The sequence below is a fragment of the Mastomys coucha genome, chromosome X (assembly GCF_008632895.1).
Source record: "Mastomys coucha isolate ucsf_1 chromosome X, UCSF_Mcou_1, whole genome shotgun sequence".
NCBI lineage: Eukaryota > Metazoa > Chordata > Mammalia > Rodentia > Muridae > Mastomys > Mastomys coucha.
Genome location: NC_045030.1, coordinates 71115304 through 71125087, shown reverse-complemented (window position 1 = coordinate 71125087; position 9784 = coordinate 71115304).

Here is a 9784-nt window from a genome sequence, read left to right as displayed (position 1 = left end):
ACACTGATTCCTTTGTTCCCCCAGACCTTTTTCCTATATAAACCCCTAACCCCTGAGCCTCGTGGTTGGTTCCTCTGTCTCCTGTGTGAGATATGAGTCGATCCATAGCTCAGATATTAAACTGCCTCATGTGTTTACATGAAGATGGTCTCTCGTGATTCCTTGGGTACACGTCCTCCTGAAATTTGAGTAGGGTCTCCCCACGGGGGTCTTTCAACATATTTTCAGATTACATTCCTTCTGAATAATAAAATTCAGACAAAAATATTCCAAAGTTGCCTTAGCACCAAACAGAAAATTGTATTTTTATCATCCTAAAATAAATGTAACATTGTCTGTCCTTATTGTACCACTGCCCTTGCTCCTGAAGACAAGTGTATAGCTGAGCACTACCTGGTATTTAATTACTGGTCCCAGTACACAAGTGTTATGATAGCAACCTCAAGGGTATAATTCTATATTCTAAATCATGTGTTACCACAGATTCTTTGTTACCTTTCCAGCTAGACAACCCCTCAAGAGGCAAACATGGCAGCTTTGGAAGTAGATCTATTCCATCCAATCTTCTAGGTATTTAAAAAGTATAGTTAAGTCCCATTATGAGATTGAGGCAAGTATTGGTAAAAAAAAATTAATAATCAGGAGGAAGAATATACATACAATATTTTAGCACTGATCCTGTACTAAAAGTACTTTATTGTATGAACACCATTGGGAAGTATATCTATAGTTAGTCACATGCATAACACTATATTTACAGATAAAAAAACAAAGAAACTATAGGAAGATGCATTATCTGGTAATAAAATAATCATTATAATTAAGCCTTTCCTCCTTTATTCTACCCTGTTTCACCAGCTCTGTACTTCTGAAAACCAACTTAGAAACACATCATCTAAGATTTTACTTACCTAAAACTAGTTTGTTTACTACATGTCCTATTTAATTATAACTATACAACTAAACCTGACTAAATTAAAACATATAACTCAGTTTTCAGAATTTGTGAAAGCTACTATGTAAGAACACCGCAATATGTTTAAAAGAGGAAATACCAAATTTGAATATTTAGTCCTATTAGCTTAGTGATTCATTGTTTTTAAATACACACACAATACTAGTGTATATTTATATTACTTATTAGTATAGTGTATATATAATATACTTTTTAAGCTATAATATACTTTTTAAGTGTATATTTATAAGTATGAATGTATATAAATACTTTTATTTTGCACCCCAAAAATCTTCAAAAAATAAAACCTTTTGCCAATTAGGAATATTTACATAGTAATTGTCATCAAATAGAAAATCTCAGGTGAATACCCCGTGGAAGTGTCTTAAACATATTCAAATGAGAAGGGCAAACAAGAGGACAACAGGTCCAGACAGGAAGGAATTAGTCCCCTTCTTAGAGCACCAGGGGGCTTGAGGTCCTACATTTAAAGGGCTTTGTGCTGCAAGAACTAAGAACTTTGCAACTAAGAACAAAGGCACTTGGGCAAATATTCAGTACAAAACTAATTCTAGTAAGAAACTGGAAACCCAGACATACACAATGACCTAAAGTGGACAAGTCCATTTGGGAAACTTGTGAAAGAATAAAGAACACTTATAATATATTAAAATACTCAGAGTCAGTGGAAATGAGAGTAATCCCAAAATCCAGCAGCTACAAGGATAATTAGGCTCTCTTCTGATTAGAGCATCTCAGAAAGCCAACTAACCATTTTATCCTGTAGACATCTGCGAAGATATTTCTCTCCAAAACAGTGAGGGCAAGAAGACATCACAATGCAGTCATATCCACAGTCAACATACAAATGTATGTGTGTACAAGTTCTGGCACATGTGATTTGGAAACTTCCCAAATCATTTGCTGCTCTCAATTCTCACTATTGAAACATGAAGCACAAAACATCTGGACACCCTTTCACAGATAAATACACTTGTAGTCTTTTGCAATTGTTTCTCAACAACTCTGCTGGCATTACTGTAATTGTTCTCTTATCCTGTGCTGCCTTCAAAACTTTTAAAGTTGCACCTGTTCTCTTAATTAGTAACCAAAGAAGGAGAGATTCAAACCCTCTGGGAGAAGATGGGGAGAAACCCCATATTTCCTTTAAAATCCTCTGCTTTGGGGCTGGCAGAAGTCCCTTGTTTGGAAGAGCTCAAACTTCTGATAACAACTTTGACACAACCATTAATGATAAACTTTAAGGCAAATTATTAGCAGGATTTTTCACTTCACATACTACTTAGCCAACCATATACCTAAGTTGGTCAACATTTAAACTTAAAAAGCCATAGCTCAAAAATATTCTTCTTAAAACCCAAGCTTAGGTTCAGATGTTCTATGGGGCACTGAAGTGACTAAATTGATATAGGGAGATATGGTAATTTCCAGTTTTATCCATTCCAGTCTTTTGGCACCAAATTATGCAGCAGATGTGTATGTCTGGATCTTGCTAAATCAAGGAATACTGGAAAGCTGACAAGATACTGCTGTGAAAATGTTTCCCATCCCTTAGTGTCAGCTCTACTTCTTTATTTTCGTATTTTGTTCCTCCTGTAGGAAACAAATACATGAAGAATTAAATGTGAAAATCCCATTAATGCATACATAGGTTAAATGAGTGGTTTTGCAAAGTATTTGAAATAATCTCACTCCCTTCAACTTTGAGGATGGTCATCCTTTATCATCTGCCAGCCTTTTTTCTCTCAAATAATAACAGTTCATTATGATCTAGGTACCAGAAAAAGGAAAGAAAGTAGTGAATGTATTTCTGAGCAGAAGTTTCTCAAGGGCTCCAGCTCCTCTTGAAGGACATGAACCATTCCTCCTTGCATTCCAATCGGAAATTGGCCTGCTGAGAGTTCATAGGTCAGGTGGTTCTAAGTGAGACTTACAAGCTAAGTTCCAAGTGTGTGGCCAATTTGCTTTGTCCATTATTACTTATGAGGAAATAAAATACTTCTTTTAATTTTGCTTTTATTAGATTCCTGTAAAAGGAAAGATTATTTAAGTTTATAATAAATATTTTCTCATTATTTATTCATATGCATGTTAAGTTTCACAAACTTCAGTTGCCAAAATTTAACCTGCTGATGAGGATGAGTCCTCATGTAGTCCATCTGTTAGTGCGCAGGCATTAGCCTGCATTTCCACACTTAAAAGCCCTGAGTCTGAACACATCCATATAGTCCTAGTTACACTATGATATTCACTTTCCTTACATACAACAGAAAGGGATATGCTTCAAATGTAACCAACTAATAACCAACACAAAAATCTCCACCCCAAACTATGCTTTTTGCAGTTTCGAACCTTTCTTTTCTAGCCAAACAAGAAGCTAATTAGTTGTTTTTAAGTTCCAGCTGCCTGTGTGTGTGAGTGTGTGTGTGTGTGTGTGTGTGTGTGTGTGTGTGTGTGTGTGTGTGTGTGTTGCATTTTGGAAAGAAATATTAGTATAGACAAAAGTATCTGTAGAAAGAAAAATTTCACAGGCTTGATTTTCTCATCCAGGGCAGACAACTGATCTAAAGACATCATTAAGGTGGCAATGATAACAGGAAATGTAAAGAGAACTTGAGTTATGTGTTAAACTAATGTAATTTGCATTAAGTAAAGAAAAAACAATGTCTGCAATTGTCTATTAGCTGAAGCAGCTTTAAAATAATCAAATCAAGCCATGAATGCAAAGGTCACCAGATACAGAATTATGAGAATAAACCTACAATGAAAAATCCCTTTATTCATCAAGAACAAAAGACAAATTTGCATTTACAAAAATATATAATCAGAAAGAAATATATAAGTCAGAAAACATAATAGATAGTAATTAAATGCAAAGCAACTTACTATTTCCATGCAGAATCATAGCATTTGATACAAAAATTATGGCACAATATGGACATCAAGTAATTTTCAGAGTGAACAAATTGCATACATTTTATTTGTACTTATTTTTTTGTATGCAGCTCTTGTCAGTGTTACTAATGATGTACAAAAGGAAGGATCAGGAAAATTTCAGTTTTTCTCTACCTGTTATCTACTAGCAAAAGCCAGCTGCTCCACAGACAAATTGGCACTGTGTATGAGTGTTAAAGGTTTAGGATTACATCAAACATCCTCTACTTCCCATATCTCTTTTTATGATAATACTCACAGGAATACAACTCCCAATTGTTTGCTCCTTCTACTTACAGGCACTGTGTGAAGTGCTTTTCATCTATCCAAATCCAAACACCTGTAAGGTAGATACTCGTACAATTGTATAGCCTACATATGCATGACCATGCATACACATGCGCATACACACACACACAGTGAAGTTATGTCTGTACAATTTGAACTCTGATCTGTTTGAATCTAAGCTCTAATTCTTAACATCCTGTTGGTCCTGAAAGACAGAGACTGGATTTGATAAAGGGACATGATCTTCTGTAGTTTTTATGATTTACACACATTTGGGAGGATTATTGGGTCATTCAAATCCAGTGCTAAATACACAAATACCAATACTGTTTGTATATTCAATAGCTTTAACCTTGATGACATCCTGAAAAACTTTTGATATATTTGATATGTTAAACTAATGATTATATTTCTCCCCAAGTTCTTGTGTCAGTCAATGTATGTCTGCCACCTTTCTGAACCCCTGAAGAAACTTTCAGTCCATTTCTCTAGCCCTTTCTTGCTCCGCTACAAGGAATGATAAATGGCTCATCATATTGGTAGGTATGAGACAGAAGTGAATGTATAATTAAGGGGTAATCTTTGACTCCATCTCTCTGAACTTACCCTAAAAACAGAAGTTTCTTGTTCCTCCTTTCCATTAGGTAGAATTTTTTTAATAAATGATCAGCATTTAAATCAACATAACAAGAAAAGTCAGATTTCCACTCCATAATATGAATGGCCCTCATCTAATCACTTTCAGCACTTAGTAGAGAAATGCCAACCTAACCTTCTGCCAGTAGTGTGATGGTTAATGTTCATTGTCAACTTGACTTGATTAGAGTCACCCAGAGAACATACTTCTAGATGTATTAAGTAGATTTACTAAAGGAACAGATAATGTTTGTGTGTGTGTGTGTGTGTGTGTGTGTGTGTGTGTGCGTGCGTGCGTGCGTGCGTGCACCCGTGAGTGTATGTCTTTGAAGGCAGATATAAGACTATCACACATAATAGAGTGAGTCTTCTTCACCCTGGAAGATCAAAGAGTGTGATAAGTCCTCTGTCCACAAAGATGGCTGTTTTAGCAATTGTAAACAACATCTAGAAGGCTGGAGCATCCTAGAGACCAGCTAGTGTTCAATCCATGGTGGAAGGCCAAAGAAGCTGAAATTTAGTGTTGGCAGAGAATGGCATTAGCAGTTACAGATGCCGGCATTCATACACACACACACACACACACACACACACACACACACACACGCACACATAGTAGGCTGCCAAGTTTAATTTCCTTTGCCTTACACCTCCAGCTAGAAGACACAGTCCACATTGAAAGTACAGCTTCCTCTTAAGTTATTCCCTCCTGGGAATTCCATCACAGACATATCCAGAGACACCTTCCCCATTTCAATTCTCAATCCCATCAAATTGGCAAGACCAACAAGACTATGTATGTATAAGTGATTGTCTACATTAAGTTCACTGAAGAAGGAAGACCAGTTGTAAATATGGGAAGCACCCTTCCATGGACTGCCATCCCATAAAGAATGAAAATGGAAAAAAAAATGAGCTGAACACATGCCACGGACCGGGATTTCTCGCGGGGTCCCATCACGCAAGTGTGCGTGGCAAACACATATATTCATTACTCTTTGATCCTTGACTGTGGATGCAATCAGACTAACTACCTCAAACTCCTACCAGTGACTACACCACCATGATGGACCTGTTTCCTCAAACTGTAAACCTAAATAAACCTTTCCATACTTGTGCTCTTTGGATAGGGGTTTTGTCACAGTGAAATAAGTAACAAAAATGAACATCTTTGGGGGAATATGACCACTGACTCTGCATCTCAAACTTGCTTTTCAGATTTTGAACTTGCCAATTCTTTATATCTATGTTAGATCATTTCTTATGCTAAATCTCTCTTCATTATGCATATATCCCAATATGCCTCTTTTCTCTGGAAGGTCCTAACTAATAAATAGGTTAATTGTCATCTAGCAAAAAGCATCTTCTTTTCATGTGAATTCTACCCTTGAGAAAAGCACTTGTAAACAATTATGAATATTCCAAGTGCCTAACATTTTCCTGATTAATATTACATATCAGTGAGTAATTTGTACTTACGAGGCAAATAATAAATATTTGCTAAGTAAATTAATTTGTATGAGAAATCTGTCTGACTTTCATTATAATGTCCAATTTAACATTAGATGTGGGTTTATCTATATTTCAAATAATGGAGTTGAAATGCATGAGATTTAAGAAAAACCTGGTCTTATGGTTTCATTCTATATAGAAATCATTGTAAAAAGTACTAGAAGTTGACAATATTTCAGTACTGTCTGATAATGAGTAAGATGTATTAGTGGTTTATTACTACCTAGCAACTTACCGTATGCTTAAAACAAGACATGTTTTTAGGTTCCATAAGGTTAAAAGCTCATGCTAACTTACCTGGACCTTTAATGAAGGTCACTCCAAGGCAAAATCAAAGTGTCAGAAATGTAAAACACATCAAGGTAAGCTAAATTGTAGTTTTTACTGTAAGACTAAATAAGATTGTATCTCCATGCTCACTCAGGTTGTTGGCAGAACTCATTTACTAGAAATTGTAAGAATGATGTGCCTACTTTGTTGCTGGGTATTGACCTTGAGTTGTCCTCAACCTCAATAAGCACCTCTAAGTCTTTTCCATGATATTCCTCCATACTCATGCCAGCCAAAATGTTTCTGATCTATTCATTATTTCAATCTCTCGGACTTCATCTTCTGCTAGCATGTGAAGGAAATTTTCTGATTTTAAAGGAATGGACTCAATTCCCCAATAAAAAGACATAGACTAACAGACTGGATACATAAACATGGCATTTTGCTGCATATAGGAAACGAGCCTTAGTGACAAAGACAGACACTACCTCAGAGTAAAAGGATGGAAAATAATTCTCCAAGCCAATGGCCCCAAGAAAAAAGCTGGAGTACCCATTCTAATATTGAATAAAATCAACTTTCAACCAAAAATTATCAAAAACAATAAGGAAGGACACTTCATACTAGTCAAAGGAAAAATGTACCAAACACTCTCAATTCTGAATATATATGTTCCAAATGCAAAAGCACCCATATTCATATATGAAACTTTACTAAAGATCAAAGCACACATTGCACCACACACAATAATAGTGGGCGATTTCAACATCCTACTCTCAGCAATAGACAGATCATGGAAACAGAAACTAAACAGAGACACAATGAAACTAAGTTGATATAAAACAACGGATTTAACAGATATCTATAGAACATTTCATCCTAAAACAAAATAATATACCTTCTCAGCACTTCATGGTACCTTCTCCAAGATTGACCATATAATCGGTCACAAAACAGGCCTCAACAGATACAAGAAGATTGAAATATTTCCTTGCATCCTATCAGATCACCACAGACTAAGGCTGGTCTTCAATAACAACAAAAACAGCAGAAAGATCACATACACATGGAAGGTGAACAACAACCTACTCAATGATAACTTGGTCAAGGAAGAAATAAAGAAAGAAATTAAAGATGTTTTAGAATTTAATGAAAATGGAGGCACAACATACCCAAACTTATAGGACACAATGAAAGTTGTACTAAGAGGAAAACACATAGCTCTGAGTGCCTCCAAAAAGAAACTGGAGTGAACATAAATTAGCAATTTGAAAGTATATCTGAAAGCTCTAGAACAAAAGGAAACAAATATACCCAAGAGGAGTCAAAGGCAGGAAATAATCAAACACGAGGTTGAAAACAACCAAGTGGAAACAAAAAGAACTATGCAAAGAATCAACTAAACCAGGAGCTGGTTCTTCGAGAAAAATCAACAAAACAGATAAACCCTTAGCCAGACTAATTAGAGGGCACAGAGACAGTATCCTAATTAACAAGATCAGAAATGAAAAGGGAGAGATAACAACAGAAAAACAGGAAATCCAAGAAATCATCAGATCCTACTACAAAGTCTATACTCAACAAAACTGGAAAACCTGGATGAAATGGACAATTTTCTAGACAGATACCAGGTACCAAAGTTAAATCAAGATCAGATAAATGATCTAAACAGTACCATATTCCCTAAAGAAATAGAAACAGTCATTAATGGTCTCCCAAGCATAAAAAATCAGGACCTGATGGGTTTAGTGCAGAGTTTTATCAGACCTTCAAAGAAGAACTAATACCAATATTCCTCAAAATATTCCACAAAATAGAAACAGAAGGTACTCTACCCAATTCATTCTATGAAGCCACAATTACTCTTATACCTAAACCACACATAAACCTAACAAAGAAAGAGAAATTCAGACCAATTTCCCTTATGAATATTGATGCAAAAATACACAATAAAATTCTCACAAATGGAATCCAAGAACACATCAAAACAATCGTCCATCGTGATCAAGTAGGCTTCATCCCAGGGATGCAGGGATGGTTCAATATAAGGAAAACCATCAGTGTAATCCACTATATAAACAAACTCTGAGAAAAAAGGCATATGATCATTTCATTAGCTGCTGAGAAAGCATTTGACAAAATCCAACACCCCTTCATGATAAAAGTCTTAGAAAGATCAGGAATTCAAGACCCATACCTAAACATAGTAAAAGCAATAGACAGCAAACTAGTAGCCAACATCAAACTAAATGGAAAGAAACTTGAAGCAATCCCACTAAAATCAGGGAATAGACAAGGCTGCCCACTCTCTCCCTACATATTCAATATTATACATGAAGTCCTAGCCAGAGCAATCAAACAAAAAAAGATCAAAAAGATACAAATTGTAAAGGAAGAAGTCAAATTATCACTATTTGCAGATGATAAGATAGTATACTTAAGTGACCCCAAAAATTCCATCAGAGAACTCCTAAACCTGATAAATAACTTCAGCATAGTAGCTGGATATAAAATTAACTCAAGCAAATCAGAGGCCTTCCTCTACACAAAGGATAAACAGGCTGAGAAAGAAATTAGGGAAACAACACCCTTCACAATAGTCACAAATAATATAAAATACAGTGGTGTGACAATGACTAAGCAAGTAAAAGATCTGTTTGACAAGAACTTCAAGTCTCTGAAGAAGGAGATTGAAGATTTCAGAAGATGGAAACATCTCCCATGCTCATGTATTGGCAGGATTAATATAGTGAAAATGGCCATCTTGCCGAAAGCAATCTACAGATTCAATGCAATCCCCATCAAAATTCCAACTCAATTCTTCACAGACTTAGAAAGAGCAATTTTCAAATTCATCTGTAATAACAAAAAACCTAGGATAAGGAAAACTATTCTCAACAATAAAAGAACTTCTGGTGGAATCACCATACCTCACCTCAAGTTGTACTACAGAACAATTGTGATAAAAACTGCATGGTATTGGTACAGTGACAGGCAGGTAGATCAGTGGAATAGAATTGAAGACCCAGAAAATGAACCCACACACCTAAAGTCACTTGATCTTTGACAAAGGAGCTAAAACCATCCAGTGGAAAAAAAAACAGCATTTTCAACAAATGGTGCTGGCTCAACTGGTGGTTAGCATGTAGAAGAATGCAAATCGATCCA